At 50.1% G+C, this 20,000-nt stretch overlaps 10 non-coding genes across 10 annotated transcripts in view; all 10 read right to left on the minus strand.

Annotated features, from left to right (window-relative positions):
• Positions 1–17,122: 17,122 nt before the first annotated feature.
• Positions 17,123–17,194, minus strand: TRNAP-AGG (transfer RNA proline (anticodon AGG)). Its single transcript has one exon. It is a non-coding gene; the product is annotated as a tRNA-Pro (tRNA).
• A 476-nt stretch (positions 17,195–17,670) lies between these two features.
• Positions 17,671–17,742, minus strand: TRNAP-UGG (transfer RNA proline (anticodon UGG)). Its single transcript has one exon. It is a non-coding gene; the product is annotated as a tRNA-Pro (tRNA).
• Positions 17,743–17,863: 121 nt separating this feature from the next.
• Positions 17,864–17,935, minus strand: TRNAP-CGG (transfer RNA proline (anticodon CGG)). The gene has a single exon. It is a non-coding gene; the product is annotated as a tRNA-Pro (tRNA).
• Positions 17,936–18,263: 328 nt separating this feature from the next.
• On the minus strand, positions 18,264–18,335 carry TRNAP-UGG (transfer RNA proline (anticodon UGG)). Its single transcript has one exon. It is a non-coding gene; the product is annotated as a tRNA-Pro (tRNA).
• Positions 18,336–18,456: 121 nt separating this feature from the next.
• TRNAP-CGG (transfer RNA proline (anticodon CGG)) lies at positions 18,457–18,528 on the minus strand. Its single transcript has one exon. It is a non-coding gene; the product is annotated as a tRNA-Pro (tRNA).
• A 135-nt stretch (positions 18,529–18,663) lies between these two features.
• TRNAP-AGG (transfer RNA proline (anticodon AGG)) lies at positions 18,664–18,735 on the minus strand. The gene has a single exon. It is a non-coding gene; the product is annotated as a tRNA-Pro (tRNA).
• Positions 18,736–19,212: 477 nt separating this feature from the next.
• Positions 19,213–19,284, minus strand: TRNAP-UGG (transfer RNA proline (anticodon UGG)). The gene has a single exon. It is a non-coding gene; the product is annotated as a tRNA-Pro (tRNA).
• A 121-nt stretch (positions 19,285–19,405) lies between these two features.
• Positions 19,406–19,477, minus strand: TRNAP-CGG (transfer RNA proline (anticodon CGG)). Its single transcript has one exon. It is a non-coding gene; the product is annotated as a tRNA-Pro (tRNA).
• Positions 19,478–19,805: 328 nt separating this feature from the next.
• Positions 19,806–19,877, minus strand: TRNAP-UGG (transfer RNA proline (anticodon UGG)). Its single transcript has one exon. It is a non-coding gene; the product is annotated as a tRNA-Pro (tRNA).
• Positions 19,878–19,998: 121 nt separating this feature from the next.
• The window catches only part of TRNAP-CGG (transfer RNA proline (anticodon CGG)), a 72-nt gene continuing 70 nt past the window's right edge, over positions 19,999–20,000 (minus strand). Inside the window, exon 1 of the tRNA in view lies at positions 19,999–20,000. This exon is cut by the window's right edge and continues 70 nt beyond it. This is a non-coding gene — a tRNA (tRNA-Pro).

Here is a 20,000-nt window from a genome sequence, read left to right on the forward strand (position 1 = left end):
TTGTGTGTTACATTAGAGACAGGCAGCTGCTGCAAGCTTACAGGTTTAGGCCTCAGGGGGGCCTTGCCTCTGTGGGCAGCTGTCCTCTGTTTATTTCTCTCATCTATACCAGTATTTCTGCTGTCCTTTACTAATAGTATTGTAGTTATACTGTACTAGGAGTAGGACACTCACTGACTGTCACTGTTTATAGGCTACTAGCTAGCTCCTGCGTGTGTGCACTCACTCACTGTCTGTGTGTACACACACTCTATTTCCTTCTGATTACTGATAGATTATGTAACGATCGGTGGGCGCAGAGAGTATCTGATTACCGGTGATCTGCAGTATCACCGGAAATACAGATATATACCAGATTATAAGTGAACTGCAGTCTCACCGATAATCCGATATACAAACTAACCTCTGATCACCTGAATAGAGTGTAGTGTTTGGTGTAACTGTAACACTAAGAGGACAAGGCCTCAATGCAGTAAGGAGTACTGCACAGATTCCTTCCGCAGACCTGAGCTCTCCAAGACGGGAGGAGTCAGACTGACAGTAGGAAGGGATATCTGAAAGTGACCCTCAGGAGGAAGGATCGCTAACAGAGCGAGGAACCGCCTCTAACGGTAAGGTCGGTTCTCGAGGTCGGACAAGCCAGGTCGTACACACACGGACAGATAAAGTACAGGATCAGGAGGCAAAGGCAGAGTCAGAGTACAGGCAGGGTTCAGCAACGGGGTATCAGAAATATCGGGGTACAAAATCAGGAGGCAGAAGCAGAGTCAAAGTACGAGCCGGGGTTCGGCAACAGAGTATCAGAAATATCGAGGTGCAAGATCAGAGTTCAGGAGGATAGTCAAGGCAGGCAAAAGTCATAACAGATAATCACAATCAAACTAGTACTTTAGCTATCAACAGAATCTAGCTTAGTGTAGGATTACAGCTCCAGCTGGTCCCGGCACACTAACGGATCTAACTACGGATCTGGGTGCTCCCACATATGTGAACGCAACGCCAGACAAGGAGCAAGTGAACAACCAGCAGTATATATACTCTAGGACCTTTCCAGGACCTCCCTAATTGCTGGTCCAATGGGAGCAGTGGAATTTGTCAGCTGACCCAGCTGGTCAGCCGACACCCTTCTAACTGCTATTTAAATTCTGCCTCAGTGCTCGCGCGCGTGTAAGTCTGAATCTTGGTGGACTATCAGTCCCAGCCACACCAGTACTGTTTTGCAATGTATCTAATGCGGGGGTCGCCTCTGATGTGGATTCCGCCGTTACCAATGCGGATTCCGCCGCACTGCCCATGCGGCATGCGGCGTTTTTTCCGCGTTGTGACGCCATGCTGGACGCGGAAACCGCCGCCTCACCTCGAGAGACGGCGGCTTTTCCGCGTTTCCTCACAGTACCCCCCTCCCGAGGAGTGGACTCCGGACAACTCCCACCAGGTTTCTCGGGATGTACAGCATGAAATTCCTTCACTAACTCGTCCGCATGCATGCGGTTCCTAGGTACCCATTGCCTCTCCTCAATCCCGTACCCCTTCCAATGTACGAGGTACTGTACCGAGTTCTGTACAGTACGTGAATCTATGATCTTCTCCACTTCGTACTCGGGTTGGGCATCCACCAACACGGGAGGAGGAGGAGTGGGACCCACCTGGACTGCTGGTTTAAGAAGGGATACGTGGAAAGACCTCACCCCCCGCATGCTGGTGGGAAGGTCAATGGAATAAGTAACATTATTAATCTTCTTGGTCACGGAAAATGGGCCCACAAACCTGGGACCCAGTTTGGCAGATGGCTACTTCAGGGTCAAGTGACGCGTGGACACCCAGACTAGATCCCCTGGCCGAAACTTCCATTCCACGGACCGTCTCTTATCTGCTTGACCCTTCTGACTCTGGAACGCCTTCTGTAAATTCCCCTTAACAATTCCCCAATTGTCCCTGAGTGATCTCTGCCAATCTTCCAGTGCTGGAAATGGAGACGAGACAACTGGAAAAGGGGAAAATTTGGGTGACCTCCCTGTTACAATCTGAAATGGGGAAAACCCAGACGAGGAATTCTTTAAATTATTTTGAGCGAATTCCGCGAAGGGCAAAAATTTCACCCAGTCACTCTGGGCCTCAGCAACGTAGCATCTCAGGAATTGCTCCAGGGATTGGTTAATGCGTTCTGTCTGCCCATTGGTCTGTGGGTGGTAGCCTGACGAGAAAGACAATTTCATGCCCATTTGGTGGCAAAATGCCCTCCAGAATCCAGACACAAACTGGACTCCCCTATCAGACACGATGTCTTCCGGAATGCCATGCAGCCGGAAGATGTGAATGATAAACAATTCAGCCAGTTCTTGAGCCGAGGGGAGTCCTTTCAGGGGCACAAAATGGGCCATTTTGCTAAACCGATCGACTACCACCCAAATGACCGACATGCCTTCAGACCTGGGCAATTCCCCCACAAAATCCATGGACAAGTGGGTCCATGGCTCACTCGGGGTGGGCAAAGGCTGCAACCTTCCTACAGGTGCCAGCCGGGAGGGCTTACTCTGGGCGCACACCGCACACTCCCTAACATACTCCTTGCAATCTGTTGCCAAGGAAGGCCACCAAGCACACCTGGCAATCAGATCCTGCGTTCTGGCAGCTCCAGGATGACCAGCATTCTTATGGGCGTGAAAGAGTTGCAGAACCTGTAACCGGAATGGTAGTGGTATGAACAAGACCCCTTCGGGTTTCCCTTCAGGAACCTCCTGCTGAAAGGGACCCACGATCTCTGTCCACTCTTCCCAAGACTCCGTGGCGGCTAACACCAGTTTCTGCGGAATGATGGATTCAGGAGTGGGGGGCTGTGCTGTCTCAGGTTCGAAACACCTGGAGAGGGCATCTGCCTTGATGTTTTTGCTACCTGGAGTGTATGTGATTATAAACCTGAATCTCGTAAAAAACAAGGACCACCGGGCCTGACGGGGACTAAGCCTCTTAGCCCCCTCGATGTACTCCAAGTTCTTGTGGTCGGTGTAAACAGTGATCATGTGCTCTGCCCCCTCCAACCAGTGGCGCCACTCCTCAAATGCCAATTTAATGGCCAGGAGCTCTCTGTTGCCTATATCGTAGTTTCTCTCCGCCGGAGAGAACCTACGGGAAAAGTACGCACAGGGATGTAGTCTTCCCTGTAACCCTGATCGCTGAGACAGCACAGCCCCTACCCCGACCTCCGAGGCATCGACCTCAACAATGAACGGATAAGCGGTGTCGACATGTCTCAGGATTGGTGCGGAACAAAACAATTTTTTCAGACTAGAAAATGCATTCTGAGCCTCCGGAGACCAGTGGGTAGTATCTGCCCCCTTTTTTGTAAGACTGGTAAGGGGTGCAATGATTGTGGAGTACCCTTTTATAAACCTCCTATAATAATTTGCAAAACCCAGGAATCTCTGGAGGGCTTTCAGACCCACAGGTTGCGGCCATTCTAGGACAGCTGTGACTTTAGCAGGGTCATTGACAGACCTGAGGTAGAAATCACATACCCCAGAAACGTGACGGATGTCACCTCAAAAATACACTTTTCTAACTTGGCATAGAGTCTATTCTGTCTTAATTTGTTTAGGACAAATTTCACATGGACCCTGTGTTCGGGGAGGTTATTGGAATAAATTAATATATCATCGAGATATACCAGTACGAATTTACCCAATACCTCCCGGAATACCTCATTGATTAGTTCCTGGAAGACGGCGGGCGCATTGCACAACCCGAAGGGCATCACCAAGTATTCGTAATGCCCGTCGGGTGTGTTAAAGGCCGTCTTCCATTCATCGCCCCTTCTAATGCGGATTAGGTTGTATGCCCCCCTCAGATCTAACTTAGAAAAGATCTTTGCAGTAGTGACCTGCGTGAATAAGTCGTCTATCAATGGTAACGGATAGCGATTTTTCACCGTGATTTTATTGAGACCTCGGTAGTCGATACAAGGTCGAAGACCCCCGTCTTTTTTCTTAACAAAAAAGAAACCGGCCCCAGCAGGTGACCGAGAGGGCCGAATAAACCCCTTGGCCAGGTTGTCACGAATGTAATCCTGCATGGCCAACTTCTCGGGACCGGACAAGTTATACAGGTGACCCCTAGGGGGCATACAACCAGCACGGAGATCAATGGGGCAATCGAACGGGCGATGAGGAGGTAATTGATCAGCAGACTTGGGACAAAAGACATCAGAAAAATCGGAATACACCTCGGGAACACCCTCCACGTACACCTTGGTCTGACCCAATGTCACCTTTCCTAGACACTGTTGGTGACAACGATCAGACCATCTGGTTACCTGACCCGTGGCCCAGTCGATTTGTGGAGAGTGGGCCTGTAACCAAGGCATGCCTAAGATAATAGTGGAGGTTGACATGTTCAAAACGAAAAACTGTAGCTGTTCCCCATGCAATACCCCTATCGTAACCCTCACCTGCGGAGTCTGAGACAGGGGACGATCCCGTTGCAGCGGGGAATCGTCTACTGCCGTGACCTGAATGGGGGGACTTACTGGAGTGAGAGGAATACCCAACTCCCGAGCAAATTCAAGGTTCATAAAATTGGCCGCTGAGCCAGAGTCAATAAAAGCTTCAGTGTCCACAGACTTATCATCCCACGTAATAGTACAGGGGAGAAGTAACTTCTTCTCTTTTTGGGGTGAGAATGAAGTGCCTAGGGTGTCACCCCCCACTACTCCTAGGCAGACCCGTTTCCCGACTTGTTAGGGCAGTTTCGCACCCTGTGCCCTGCTTCTGCACAATACAGGCACAGTTGTTCTGTTATTCTCCGCCTACGTTCCACCTGGGTCAATCTTGATCGACCAATTTGCATGGGTTCGGGTGGTGGTGAGGCTGGAGAGGGTGACACCGGTGGAGATGCCGTTACTGCGGGTGTACCAGAAGGTGCCACATACGAAGTCACCCTGACCCGGTGACTGCCCCTAGTCTGCCTCTGATGGCGTAGTCGACGATCGACTCTGATGGCCGATGATATGGCCTCATCGACTGTTGCGGGCTCGGGTAAGGTTAGCATCAAATCAGAGACCTCCTCCGACAACCCAGATAGAAAATAATCCATCAGAGCAAAATTGTCGAATCTGGCGGTAACAGACCACCTACGAAATTCTGCTGCGTAATCCTCGACCGACCCTCTGCCTTGCCGCAAAAGTTTGAGCTTCCGCTCTGAAGTTGCCGCAAGGTCAGGGTCGTCGTATATTACGGCCATAGCCTTAAAAAATTCCTCGACTGAGGTCAGAGCTAAATTAGTGGGGGACAGGTTGTATGCCCAGGACTGGGAATCACCAGTTAACAGTGTTTTAATGAAAATGACCCGTTGGGTCTCAGTCCCCGAGGATCGGGGTCTTAACTCGAAGTATGACAACACTCTACTCTTGAAATTCCGGAAGTCAGACTTGTGGCCGGAAAATTTATCAGGTACAGGCATACGTATGTCATCACTAGGAGGGGATCGCACTGAATCAACTGACGTCTGGAGGGTTTGCACAGAGCCCGAAAGGGCATCAATCAAAGCTTTGTGCTGGCCCAGTGCTTGATGGAGGTTATCCACCGAAGTGGCAAGCATACCCAGACGACCAGTGTTTGCGTCCATTTTGTTTTTTGGTCTGGCGTTCTGTAACGATCGGTGGGCGCAGAGAGTATCTGATTACCGGTGATCTGCAGTATCACCGGAAATACAGATATATACCAGATTATAAGTGAACTGCAGTCTCACCGATAATCCGATATACAAACTAACCTCTGATCACCTGAATAGAGTGTAGTGTTTGGTGTAACTGTAACACTAAGAGGACAAGGCCTCAATGCAGTAAGGAGTACTGCACAGATTCCTTCCGCAGACCTGAGCTCTCCAAGACGGGAGGAGTCAGACTGACAGTAGGAAGGGATATCTGAAAGTGACCCTCAGGAGGAAGGATCGCTAACAGAGCGAGGAACCGCCTCTAACGGTAAGGTCGGTTCTCGAGGTCGGACAAGCCAGGTCGTACACACACGGACAGATAAAGTACAGGATCAGGAGGCAAAGGCAGAGTCAGAGTACAGGCAGGGTTCAGCAACGGGGTATCAGAAATATCGGGGTACAAAATCAGGAGGCAGAAGCAGAGTCAAAGTACGAGCCGGGGTTCGGCAACAGAGTATCAGAAATATCGAGGTGCAAGATCAGAGTTCAGGAGGATAGTCAAGGCAGGCAAAAGTCATAACAGATAATCACAATCAAACTAGTACTTTAGCTATCAACAGAATCTAGCTTAGTGTAGGATTACAGCTCCAGCTGGTCCCGGCACACTAACGGATCTAACTACGGATCTGGGTGCTCCCACATATGTGAACGCAACGCCAGACAAGGAGCAAGTGAACAACCAGCAGTATATATACTCTAGGACCTTTCCAGGACCTCCCTAATTGCTGGTCCAATGGGAGCAGTGGAATTTGTCAGCTGACCCAGCTGGTCAGCCGACACCCTTCTAACTGCTATTTAAATTCTGCCTCAGTGCTCGCGCGCGTGTAAGTCTGAATCTTGGTGGACTATCAGTCCCAGCCACACCAGTACTGTTTTGCAATGTATCTAATGCGGGGGTCGCCTCTGATGTGGATTCCGCCGTTACCAATGCGGATTCCGCCGCACTGCCCATGCGGCATGCGGCGTTTTTTCCGCGTTGTGACGCCATGCTGGACGCGGAAACCGCCGCCTCACCTCGAGAGACGGCGGCTTTTCCGCGTTTCCTCACAGATTATTGTTAGTTAGTTGTACTTACTGTTACTACTTACTCTTACTGTACTAGGAGTCTAGGACACTCAGTCAGACAGTCACTGTGTTCATAGGCTACTAGCTCCTGCGTGCGGTCACTCACTGTCTGAGTGTACACACACCACCCACACTCCATTTCCTTCTGATCGCTGATTGATTATTGTAATTAGTTAGTTCTACTTACTGTTACTACTTACTCTTACTGTACTAGGAGTCTAGGACACTCAGTCACTGTGTGTTCATAGGCTACTAGCTCCTGCGTGCGGTCACTCACTGTCTGAGTGTACACACACCACCCACACTCCATTTCCTTCTGATCGCTGATTGATTATTGTAATTAGTTAGTTCTACTTACTGTTACTACTTACTCTTACTGTACTAGGAGTCTAGGACACTCAGTCACTGTGTTCATAGGCTACTAGCTCCTGCGTGCGGTCACTCACTGTCTGAGTGTACACACACCACCCACACTCCATTTCCTTCTGATCGCTGATTGATTATTGTAATTAGTTAGTTCTACTTACTGTTACTACTTACTCTTACTGTACTAGGAGTCTAGGACACTCAGTCACTGTGTTCATAGGCTACTAGCTCCTGCGTGCGGGCACTCACTGTCTGAGTGTACACACACCACCCACACTCCATTTCCTTCTGATCGCTGATTGATTATTGTAATTAGTTAGTTCTACTTACTGTTACTACTTACTCTTACTGTACTAGGAGTCTAGGACACTCAGTCACTGTGTGTTCATAGGCTACTAGCTCCTGCGTGCGGTCACTCACTGTCTGAGTGTACACACACCACCCACACTCCATTTCCTTCTGATCGCTGATTGATTATTGTAATTAGTTAGTTCTACTTACTGTTACTACTTACTCTTACTGTACTAGGAGTCTAGGACACTCAGTCACTGTGTGTTCATAGGCTACTAGCTCCTGCGTGCGGTCACTCACTGTCTGAGTGTACACACACCACCCACACTCCATTTCCTTCTGATCGCTGATTGATTATTGTAATTAGTTAGTTCTACTTACTGTTACTACTTACTCTTACTGTACTAGGAGTCTAGGACACTCAGTCACTGTGTTCATAGGCTACTAGCTCCTGCGTGCGGGCACTCACTGTCTGAGTGTACACACACCACCCACACTCCATTTCCTTCTGATCGCTGATTGATTATTGTAATTAGTTAGTTCTACTTACTGTTACTACTTACTCTTACTGTACTAGGAGTCTAGGACACTCAGTCACTGTGTGTTCATAGGCTACTAGCTCCTGCGTGCGGTCACTCACTGTCTGAGTGTACACACACCACCCACACTCCATTTCCTTCTGATCGCTGATTGATTATTGTAATTAGTTAGTTCTACTTACTGTTACTACTTACTCTTACTGTACTAGGAGTCTTGGACACTCAGTCACTGTGTGTTCATAGGCTACTAGCTCCTGCGTGCGGTCACTCACTGTCTGAGTGTACACACACCACCCACACTCCATTTCCTTCTGATCGCTGATTGATTATTGTAATTAGTTAGTTCTACTTACTGTTACTACTTACTCTTACTGTACTAGGAGTCTAGGACACTCAGTCACTGTGTTCATAGGCTACTAGCTCCTGCGTGCGGGCACTCACTGTCTGAGTGTACACACACCACCCACACTCCATTTCCTTCTGATCGCTGATTGATTATTGTAATTAGTTAGTTCTACTTACTGTCAGGGCCGGGCCGAGGCATAGGCTGGAGAGGCTCCAGCCTCAGGGCGCAGTATAGGAGGGGGCGCAGAATTCATTCAGCTGTCATTCCTAATTGTGTTTGAAGCAGAAAGAAATAAGAAAAGGGGATACATAGCAGTGACTGCAAGCCAGATAACTAGATATTAAGGTGTTGGGGAGGTTGTGGGCCCTGTGGCGCCTCTTAGTCTAATAGCAATCAGTGTGTGACGGCTGGGGTGGGAGGGATGGAGGGGCGCACATTGGTGTCTCAGCCTTGGGTGCTGGAGGACCTTGTCCCGGCTCTGCTTACTGTTACTACTTACTCTTACTGTACTAGGAGTCTAGGACACTCAGTCACTGTGTTCATAGGCTACTAGCTCCTGCGTGCGGGCACTCACTGTCTGAGTGTACACACACCACCCACACTCCATTTCCTTCTGATCACTGATTGATTATTGTAATTAGTTAGTTCTACTTACTGTTACTACTTACTCTTACTGTACTAGGAGTCTAGGACACTCAGTCACTGTGTGTTCATAGGCTACTAGCTCCTGCGTGCGGTCACTCACTGTCTGAGTGTACACACACCACCCACACTCCATTTCCTTCTGATCGCTGATTGATTATTGTAATTAGTTAGTTCTACTTACTGTTACTACTTACTCTTACTGTACTAGGAGTCTAGGACACTCAGTCACTGTGTGTTCATAGGCTACTAGCTCCTGCGTGCGGTCACTCACTGTCTGAGTGTACACACACCACCCACACTCCATTTCCTTCTGATCGCTGATTGATTATTGTAATTAGTTAGTTCTACTTACTGTTACTACTTACTCTTACTGTACTAGGAGTCTAGGACACTCAGTCACTGTGTTCATAGGCTACTAGCTCCTGCGTGCGGGCACTCACTGTCTGAGTGTACACACACCACCCACACTCCATTTCCTTCTGATCGCTGATTGATTATTGTAATTAGTTAGTTCTACTTACTGTTACTACTTACTCTTACTGTACTAGGAGTCTAGGACACTCAGTCACTGTGTGTTCATAGGCTACTAGCTCCTGCGTGCGGTCACTCACTGTCTGAGTGTACACACACCACCCACACTCCATTTCCTTCTGATCGCTGATTGATTATTGTAATTAGTTAGTTCTACTTACTGTTACTACTTACTCTTACTGTACTAGGAGTCTAGGACACTCAGTCACTGTGTTCATAGGCTACTAGCTCCTGCGTGCGGGCACTCACTGTCTGAGTGTACACACACCACCCACACTCCATTTCCTTCTGATCGCTGATTGATTATTGTAATTAGTTAGTTCTACTTACTGTTACTACTTACTCTTACTGTACTAGGAGTCTAGGACACTCAGTCACTGTGTGTTCATAGGCTACTAGCTCCTGCGTGCGGTCACTCACTGTCTGAGTGTACACACACCACCCACACTCCATTTCCTTCTGATCGCTGATTGATTATTGTAATTAGTTAGTTCTACTTACTGTTACTACTTACTCTTACTGTACTAGGAGTCTAGGACACTCAGTCACTGTGTTCATAGGCTACTAGCTCCTGCGTGCGGGCACTCACTGTCTGAGTGTACACACACCACCCACACTCCATTTCCTTCTGATCGCTGATTGATTATTGTAATTAGTTAGTTCTACTTACTGTTACTACTTACTCTTACTGTACTAGGAGTCTAGGACACTCAGTCACTGTGTTCATAGGCTACTAGCTCCTGCGTGCGGGCACTCACTGTCTGAGTGTACACACACTAAATTTACTTGTGATTACTACTGATTATTGTAACTGCTAGTTGTACTTCCTGACTGTTACTACTTACTTACTGTACTAGGGGACACTCACTCAGTCACCTCACCAACCAACCCACTCCATTAAAGTACCCCACTTTTCACCCGCCCTTTTAAAAAACTTTTGTCTATACGCCCAAAACATTGAAGATGTCTGGAAGTGGCAGCCAGCGCGGTTTTGGCAAGGGGAAGGGCAGCAAGGGAATCAGGAGGAGAGGGAGCAGCATTGTGGCAAGCCGCGGCCGCGGGCGCGCCACCATGCACAGTTCCGCAGCAGCAGCGTCAGTGGCTAACATTCCTCCCATAGCCACTGGCCGTGGACGCCTTGGGCGCCGCCCAGCAGGAGCATCTGCAACTCACGCTGCAGAGACACAGCAGCAGCAGCGTGTAGCACCTGCTCCCATTTTCCTCCAGCCGGGTCGGAAACGTCCCATTGAGGAAAAGGATGCAGACACTGTGGTACAACTCATGACGGAGGATGAGCAGCCCGCCATCAGCTCTGCATCCGAGGCCTCCACCCTCACCACCACCACCACCCCTGTTCGCAGCAGCCGCCCAGCAGGGTCTGGGGAGGAGGCCAGTTCACCGTCACTCGCCGACCTGTCATTCAGCAGTCTTTTGACCCCAGGCATCATGAGTAAATTGTCTGCTGTTGTTGGCGATCTTGAGGAGGAGATGCTGATGGGCACTTTGGGGGATGAGGGATTGGACAGCAAGACTGTGGCGACAGTCAAGCAGCCCATCCATGCATCAGGAGAGGAGTTTGGGGGGTCCTCATCCCAGCAGGACATGTTTCAGGAGGGGGAGGATGATGATGACCCGGTGACAGACAGAGACTGGGTGCCACCACCTCCAGGGGATGTCGTCCTCAGCAGCTCTGAGGAGGAGGAGGAGGATGCGCTTGTGGGCCTTGCAAGGAGGCGCATCATTGCAAGCATTGGCAGCGTCCCACACCCTGCTGGTGTCTCAGGCTCAGCAGCAGCAGCATCAGCCAGTACCACCACCAGCCGCACCCAAGCCCCCCCCCCAACCACCACAGGGAGACAGGCAGCAGCGCTTCCATGCCGTAGGGGGATGTTTAAGTCACCAATCTGGCGATATTTCACCATGCCCACTGTGTACAGCAAGTACGCCACTTGCAACCACTGTCAGCGGAAGTTGAGCAGAGGTGCAGACCCCTTAAAGTTCTGCACCAGCTCGCTCATCAACCACCTTGCGGCTAAACATTTCCACCAGCATGAGGAGTTCCAGAGGCTGAAGGCATCTGGTGCTGGCAGTGGCACCACACCCATCACTGCACAGCCTTCAGCAGCAGCAACAGCAGCCACCCGCCCTCCTGCTCCTCCAGCAGCACCAGCAGGAGTGCGGAAACGCACTGCTCCTCCCCCCTCTGCAACTCCTGCCGCCGACACTGAGGCCTGTTCTGGCAGCCAGTCCTCAGTGGCCTCCTCTGCTGTGTCTGCTGATTCCCGTGTCAGCAAAAGGCCACGCCAGAGCCTTTTGAGCGAGTCCTTCCAGGGGGTGGTTAGGGCTCTGCCTCCCAGCAGCCGTCGCGTGCGGCAGCTGAACGGCTTGCTGGCACGGGCCATGTGCTCCCAACTCCTGCCGTACACGCTCGTGCAGGAGGGGAGCGACATTCGTGCGCTGCTTGCTTGCGCAGCCCCAGACTGGCAGCTCCCCAGCAGACACTTTTTCTCCCGCAAGGCCATTCCTGCACTGCACCGCTTTGTGATGGCCAATGTGGAGCGAGGGCTGGAGCACGCGGTTGGTGAAAGGGTCCACGTCACCATGGACTCCTGGAGCAGCCGCTTCGGGACAGGCCGCTACCTGTCCTTCACTGTCCACTGGGTCAGCTTGGTGGAAGGGGGTGAGGATGGGAGAGCAGCAGCGGGCACAGCAGCAGCAGCAACACAGTGGGTGGTGCCACCCCGCAGGCTCAGGGGAACTGCAGCAGGTTCCTCCGATCCTCTGCCATCCTCCGGCACACCTGGCCAAACCCCCCGCCTCAGCAGCAGCGTGAAGGCCCGCCACTGCCAAGCGCTGCTGCACTTGGTCAGCCTTGGGAAGACCAAGCTGACGGCAACCCATGTGTTGGCCAAACTCCAGGAGCAGGAGAGGATTTGGCTGACCCCCAGAGGCCTCAGAGTCGGAGAGGTGGTGGCCGACAATGGGGCCAATCTGGTTGCCGCAATACACAGGGGAAACCTGACCCACATCCCCTGTCTTGCCCACGTGCTGAACCTGGTGGTGCAGAAGTTCCTGCGCACCTACCAGGGGATGGGCGAACTGCTGGAAACGGCAAGGAATGTTGTGCGTCACTTCCGGCGCTCGGCTGCAGCCTGTGCGAGCCTGGAAGACGTGCAAAAGGAGCTGGATCTGCCACGCCATCGGCTGATCCTTGACGTTCCGACTCGCTGGAACTCCACCCTGGCGATGTTGGAGCGTCTGGTTGAACAGAGGCACGCTGTCAAACAGTACCTTGCCCTGGCCACTGTTTCCGCAGCTCTGAGAAGGGACAAGACCAGCAACTTCCCGTCCATCGTCCCCGATGATGACTGGAGGCACATGCAGCAGGTGTGCTTAGTGCTGGCTCCCTTCCTGCAGGCCACAAACATGGTGAGCAGGGACCATGCTATGGTCTGCGAGTGGGTGCCCCTGGTTTCTCTGCTGAACAGGGCCCTCGATGCTTTGCTGGAACAGGGAGCAGCAGCCTTGGACCAGCAGGAGCGGCAACCAGCTGCGCAGTCCACCTCTGAGGGGGAGGAGGAGGAGGACTTGGTGGAGGTCCCTGACCTGGCTGCTGATGAGGGGGATCAGCACAGCGCAGCTGAGTTGGTGCGGGGGTGGAGAGAGGATGAGGCAGCAGAGGAGGAGGATGAGGACAGCACTGACGTCGATGTGCCAGCAGACGTGGCCCGCCTCTTCCCAATGGCAGCGCACATGCTGACGTGCCTGCGCAGGGACCCCAGGGTGATCCAGATGAAGCAGAGGGAGGACATCTGGATCAGCATGATGTTGGACCCACGCCTCAAGGGGAAGTTGAGCCAGTTCCTGCCGCCTGCAGGAGGAGACCCAGCGCAGCAAATAAGGAGCTTGCAGCAGGCCCTTGTTGAGCGCTTGGAGGAAGCCTTCCCCCAGCCTTCCACCCCCACTGTCCAGCAGCCAGCACAGAGGCAGCAGCAGGTGCCTGCATCCAGCAGCAGCAAGCGCCCCACAGACCTGCTGTCTCTCAGCCACGAGCTCTACAGGACTGTAGAGGCTCCGGCAGCAGTGACTAGAGAGGAGATGCATGCAGCAGCATCCTCCTCCGGTCACAGCCAGCGCCTGACCCGCATGGTGGCTGACTACATGGGGTCGTACAGCGGGCTTGACAGCGATGCCCCTGTTGATCCCATGGAGTATTGGGTCAAGCGCATGGAGATCTGGAGCGAGCTGGCGCAGTACGCCCTGGAAGTGCTGTCCTGCCCCCCTTCCAGCGTGCTGTCCGAGCGCTGCTTCAGTGCAGCTGGTGGCGTGGTCACCGAGAAACGCTCACGTCTGTCTCACAAGTCTGTGGACAGACTGACGTTTCTCAAGATGAACCAGGCGTGGGTGGAAGGCGAGTTCCTGGCCCCTGTTGTCGGCGAGAGGGGGACATGAACTGGCTGCCGGAACCATCGTTAATGTGCCTTACCACCCTTTACCACCTCCTGGCTCCTGCTCACTAAGCCAGCCTGGTTCACTTTGACTATTACGTCGCCTGCAGCCACACATTTTACACCTACAGTGGGCTGCTGTGTACTGCCCTTCTGCTGTCTGTCTGTGTTTCCCACTGCCAGGGTACACTGATGATTTACCTTCTGCTGCCACTCTGCCACCAGCTATTACGTCAAACAATAGCTATATTGGTTGCAAAACCAAAAACCAAAAAACCATAAAAAAAAAAAAAAAGGTTTAATTTTTCTGAGGTGCCCGGGTTGAAAACTGTGTTGTCCCAGTTGTGTATTGGACACAATGTGGGCTGCACGACCGCTGTCTGGGACCTCCTGTTGTGTTTATTTACAGCCCTGGTATCACCGCTAGGTACCAGGGCTATTATGTCACGCTGCCTACCTGCTGCCACACTCACACTGCTCCTCCATACCTCCTCCTGCTGCTGCTGCTGCTGCTGTCTGTCTGTGTTTCCCACTGCCAGGGTACACAGATGATTTACCTTCTGCTGCCACTCTGCCACCAGCTATTACATCAAACAATAGCTGCTCGCCTACTCCTCCATTCCTCCTCCTGCTGCTGCTGTCTGTCTGTCTGTGTTTCCCACTGCCAGGGTACACAGATGATTTACCTTCTGCTGCCACTCTGCCACCAGCTATTACGTCAAACAATAGCTATATTGGTTGCAAAACCAAAAACCAAAAAACCATAAAAAAAAAAAAAGGTTTAATTTTTCTGAGGTGCCCGGGTTGAAAACTGTGTTGTCCCAGTTGTGTATTGGACACAATGTGGGCTGCACGACCGCTGTCTGGGACCTCCTGTTGTGTTTATTTACAGCCCTGGTATCACCGCTAGGTACCAGGGCTATTATGTCACGCTGCCTACCTGCTGCCACACTCACACTGCTCCTCCATACCTCCTCCTGCTGCTGCTGCTGCTGTCTGTCTGTGTTTCCCACTGCCAGGGTACACAGATGATTTACCTTCTGCTGCCACTCTGCCACCAGCTATTACGTCAAACAATAGCTGCTCGCCTACTCCTCCATTCCTCCTCCTGCTGCTGCTGTCTGTCTGTGTTTCCCACTGCCAGGGTACACAGATGATTTACCTTCTGCTGCCACTCTGCCACCAGCTATTACGTCAAACAATAGCTATATTGGTTGCAAAACCAAAAACCAAAAAACCATAAAAAAAAAAAAGGTTTAATTTTTCTGAGGTGCCCGGGTTGAAAACTGTGTTGTCCCAGTTGTGTATTGGACACAATGTGGGCTGCACGACCGCTGTCTGGGACCTCCTGTTGTGTTTATTTACAGCCCTGGTATCACCGCTAGGTACCAGGGCTATTATGTCACGCTGCCTACCTGCTGCCACACTCACACTGCTCCTCCATACCTCCTCCTGCTGCTGCTGCTGCTGTCTGTCTGTGTTTCCCACTGCCAGGGTACACAGATGATTTACCTTCTGCTGCCACTCTGCCACCAGCTATTGCGTCAAACAATAGCTGCTCGCCTACTCCTCCATTCCTCCTCCTGCTGCTGCTGTCTGTCTGTCTGTGTTTCCCACTGCCAGGGTACACAGATGATTTACCTTCTGCTGCCACTCTGCCACCAGCTATTACGTCAAACAATAGCTATATTGGTTGCAAAACCAAAAACCAAAAAACCATAAAAAAAAAAAAAAGGTTTAATTTTTCTGAGGTGCCCGGGTTGAAAACTGTGTTGTCCCAGTTGTGTATTGCACACAATGTGGGCTGCACGACCGCTGTCTGGGACCTCCTGTTGTGTTTATTTACAGCCCTGGTATCACCGCTAGGTACCAGGGCTATTATGTCACGCTGCCTACCTGCTGCCACACTCACACTGCTCCTCCATACCTCCTCCTGCTGCTGCTGCTGCTGTCTGTCTGTGTTTCCCACTGCCAGGGTACACAGATGATTTACCTTCTGCTGCCACTCTGCCACCAGCTATTACGTCAAACAATAGCTGCTCGCCTACTCCTCCATTCCTCCTCCTGCTGCTGCTGTCTGTCTGTGTTTCCCACTGCCAGGGTACACAGATGATTTACCTTCTGCTGCCACTCTGCCACCAGCTATTACGTCAAACAATAGCTATATTGGTTGCAAAACCAAAAACCAAAAAACCATAAAAAAAAAAAAAGGTTTAATTTTTCTGAGGTGCCCGGGTTGAAAACTGTGTTGTCCCAGTTGTGTATTGGACACAATGTGGGCTGCACGACCGCTGTCTGGGACCTCCTGTTGTGTTTATTTACAGCCCTGGTATCACCGCTAGGTACCAGGGCTATTATGTCACGGCGAGCTGCCTGCCTCATTGACTGCCTGCTGCCACACACTCATCCTCCTCCTCCTGCTGCTGAATTTACCTCCTGCTGTCTTTGTGTTTCCACTGCCAGGGAGCACATACAATGGCGCTTCCAACATGCGTGCGCCCACCAGCTATTTGTTACGCTCAAAAATAGATGCATTTCTTTAAAAAAAAATTGAAAAGAGAAATACGTGAAGAAGAATAAGACTATATTGAAAAGGAAGGAGAAGAAGAAGAAGAAGAAGAAGAAGAAGAAGAAGAAGAAGAAGAAGAAGAAGAAGAAGAAGAAGAAGAAGAAGAAGAAGAAGACGATATAGAAGAAGAAGAAGAAAGATAAAGAAGAAGAAGAACAAGTATATACAGTAACACTACTGAACAAAATTAAGGACACAACTTCTCTTTCCACATTTTTTTTTAAAGGAACATCCCCACATAATCACTTGCTGTTGTTACTTGGAAAAAAAGAGGTTTCTTGCATCATTCACCCTCAAAACAAGTGTTGGAAGCTATTTAAGGCCAATTCGAATAGTCAGCTCGAATAGTTAGCTCGAATACCGACTCGAATAGTGAGCTCGAAGTCCGAGGTCGAATCGAATAGTAAAAATTATTCGACTCGAATATTCGAATGACCTCGAATAATTTACTATTCGAATTCGACCAAACTCGAATTTTAAAAAGGGGTATTTGAGCACCACTGGTGAAAAGGACACAGAGTGGTGGAACAGGCTATAAGTGGGCTTTACTTGATTTCTTCACTTACTTTTAGCAAGAGCACTCTTTCGCTTCTGTTCAACACGTAGTTTAAAAGAAGGGCTCGCCCGGGATTTGAACCCGGGACCTCTCGCACCCTAAGCGAGAATCATACCCCTAGACCAACGAGCCAGATGGAAGCTAGGGTATAGAAACTGCATCCCCGGCTTGCACACTAAACACACACATGTGCCTTTATTTTTTTTTTTTATTTTTTTTTTAACAGTAGCAAGTTCCTTCTATTGGCTAGATGAATGCTTTGCCTTTAAAGTGATAGATATGCTTAATATTAGTTGAAGCCATTTTTGGTAGATTAAAGATTTTATTGATACATATGTTTTGTTTAAAAAAGCTTCAAAATTGTGACCAGCAAAAACAATGTATGGGTGGTATACTGACACAAGCTCTGCAAGGGCTGCTCTAGGATCATGGGTGCCTTACATGCTAGCACAACATTTGCCAGTAGCATTTCAAAAAATGTTACTTAGGGCAAAAATAAAGTCCGTGCAGCACACACTCATCAACTATCATGAGGGGAACTAGAAAGAAGCCATGCTACACCTCAGAGCCAAACGTTCCCCGTCCTGACATGGCAAGAGGAAAGACTTGGGCTCGTCCGGGATTTGAACCCGGGACCTCTCGCACCCAAAGCGAGAATCATACCCCTAGACCAACGAGCCAGTTAGCAGCCCTGTAGCGACCTGTACCACCCAACCGATGTATATACATGTGTGGTAGTAGGTTCAAAGAAATTGCAAGGAGCATAACTATGAGCGTAGGCCATCACTATGCCTAAATCAAGGGCTCGTCCGGGAATTGATCCCAGGACCTCTCGCACCCGAAGCGAGAATCATACCCCTAGACCAACGAGCCGACTCTGGCAACAGCAGTGGCAGTGAAAAGGACACAGAGTGGTGGAACAGGCTATAAGTGGGCTTTACTTGATTTCTTCACTTACTTTTAGCAAGAGCACTCTTTCGCTTCTGTTCAACACGTAGTTTAAAGGAAGGGCTCGTCCGGGAAGGGTGCCTTACATGCTAGCACAACATTTGCCAGTAGCATTTCAAAAAATGTTACTTAGGGCAAAAATAAAGTCCGTGCAGCACACACTCATCAACTATCATGAGGGGAACTAGAAAGAAGCCATGCTACACCTCAGAGCCAAACGTTCCCCGTCCTGACATGGCAAGAGGAAAGACTTGGGCTCGTCCGGGATTTGAACCCGGGACCTCTTGCACCCAAAGCGAGAATCATACCCCTAGACCAACGAGCCAATTAGCAGCCCTGTAGCGACCTGTACCACCCAACCGATGTATATACATGTGTGGTAGTAGGTTCAAAGAAATTGCAAGGAGCATAACTATGAGCGTAGGCCATCACTATGCCTAAATCAAGGGCTCGTCCGGGAATTGAACCCGGGACCTCTCGCACCCGAAGCGAGAATCATACCCCTAGACCAACGAGCCGACTCTGGCGACAGCAGTGGCAGTGAAAAGGACACAGAGTGGTGGAACAGGCTATAAGTGGGCTTTACTTGATTTCTTCACTTACTTTTAGCAAGAGCACTCTTTCGCTTCTGTTCAACACGTAGTTTAAAGGAAGAGCTCGTCCGGGATTTGAACCCAGGACCTCTCGCACCCTAAGCGAGAATCATACCCCTAGACCAACGAGCCAGATGGAAGCTAGGGTATAGAAACTGCATCCCCGGCTTGCACACTAAACACACACATGTGCCTTTATTTATTTTTTTTTTTTTTTTTTTTAACAGTAGCAAGTTCCTTCTATTGGCTAGATGAATGCTTTGCCTTTAAAGTGATAGATATGCTTAAGATTAGTTGAAGCCATTTTTGGTAGATTAAAGATTTTATTGATACATATGTTTTGTTTAAAAAAGCTTCAAAATTGTGACCAGCAAAAACAATGTATGGGTGGTATACTGACACAAGCTCTGCAAGGGCTGCTCTAGGATCATGGGTGCCTTACATGCTAGCACAACATTTGCCAGTAGCATTTCAAAAAATGTTACTTAGGGCAAAAATAAAGTCCGTGCAGCACACACTCATCAACTATCATGAGGGGAACTAGAAAGAAGCCATGCTACACCTCAGAGCCAAACGTTCCCCGTCCTGACATGGCAAGAGGAAAGACTTGGGCTCGTCCGGGATTTGAACCCGGGACCTCTCGCACCCAAAGCGAGAATCATACCACTAGACCAACGAGCCAATTAGCAGCCCTGTAGCGACCTGTACCACCCAACCGATGTATATACATGTGTGGTAGTAGGTTCAAAGAAATTGCAAGGAGCATAACTATGAGCGTAGGCCATCACTATGCCTAAATCAAGGGCTCGTCCGGGAATTGAACCCAGGACCTCTCGCACCCGAAGCGAGAATCATACCCCTAGACCAACGAGCCGACTCTGGCAACAGCAGTGGCAGTGAAAAGGACACAGAGTGGTGGAACAGGCTATAAGTGGGCTTTACTTGATTTCTTCACTTACTTTTAGCAAGAGCACTCTTTCGCTTCTGTTCAACACGTAGTTTAAAGGAAGGGCTCGTCCGGGAAGGGTGCCTTACATGCTAGCACAACATTTGCCAGTAGCATTTCAAAAAATGTTACTTAGGGCAAAAATAAAGTCCGTGCAGCACACACTCATCAACTATCATGAGGGGAACTAGAAAGAAGCCATGCTACACCTCAGAGCCAAACGTTCCCCGTCCTGACATGGCAAGAGGAAAGACTTGGGCTCGTCCGGGATTTGAACCCGGGACCTCTTGCACCCAAAGCGAGAATCATACCCCTAGACCAACGAGCCAGTTAGCAGCCCTGTAGCGACCTGTACCACCCAACCGATGTATATACATGTGTGGTAGTAGGTTCAAAGAAATTGCAAGGAGCATAACTATGAGCGTAGGCCATCACTATGCCTAAATCAAGG

The sequence above is a fragment of the Hyperolius riggenbachi genome, chromosome 4, assembly GCF_040937935.1.
Source record: "Hyperolius riggenbachi isolate aHypRig1 chromosome 4, aHypRig1.pri, whole genome shotgun sequence".
Lineage (NCBI taxonomy): Eukaryota > Metazoa > Chordata > Amphibia > Anura > Hyperoliidae > Hyperolius > Hyperolius riggenbachi.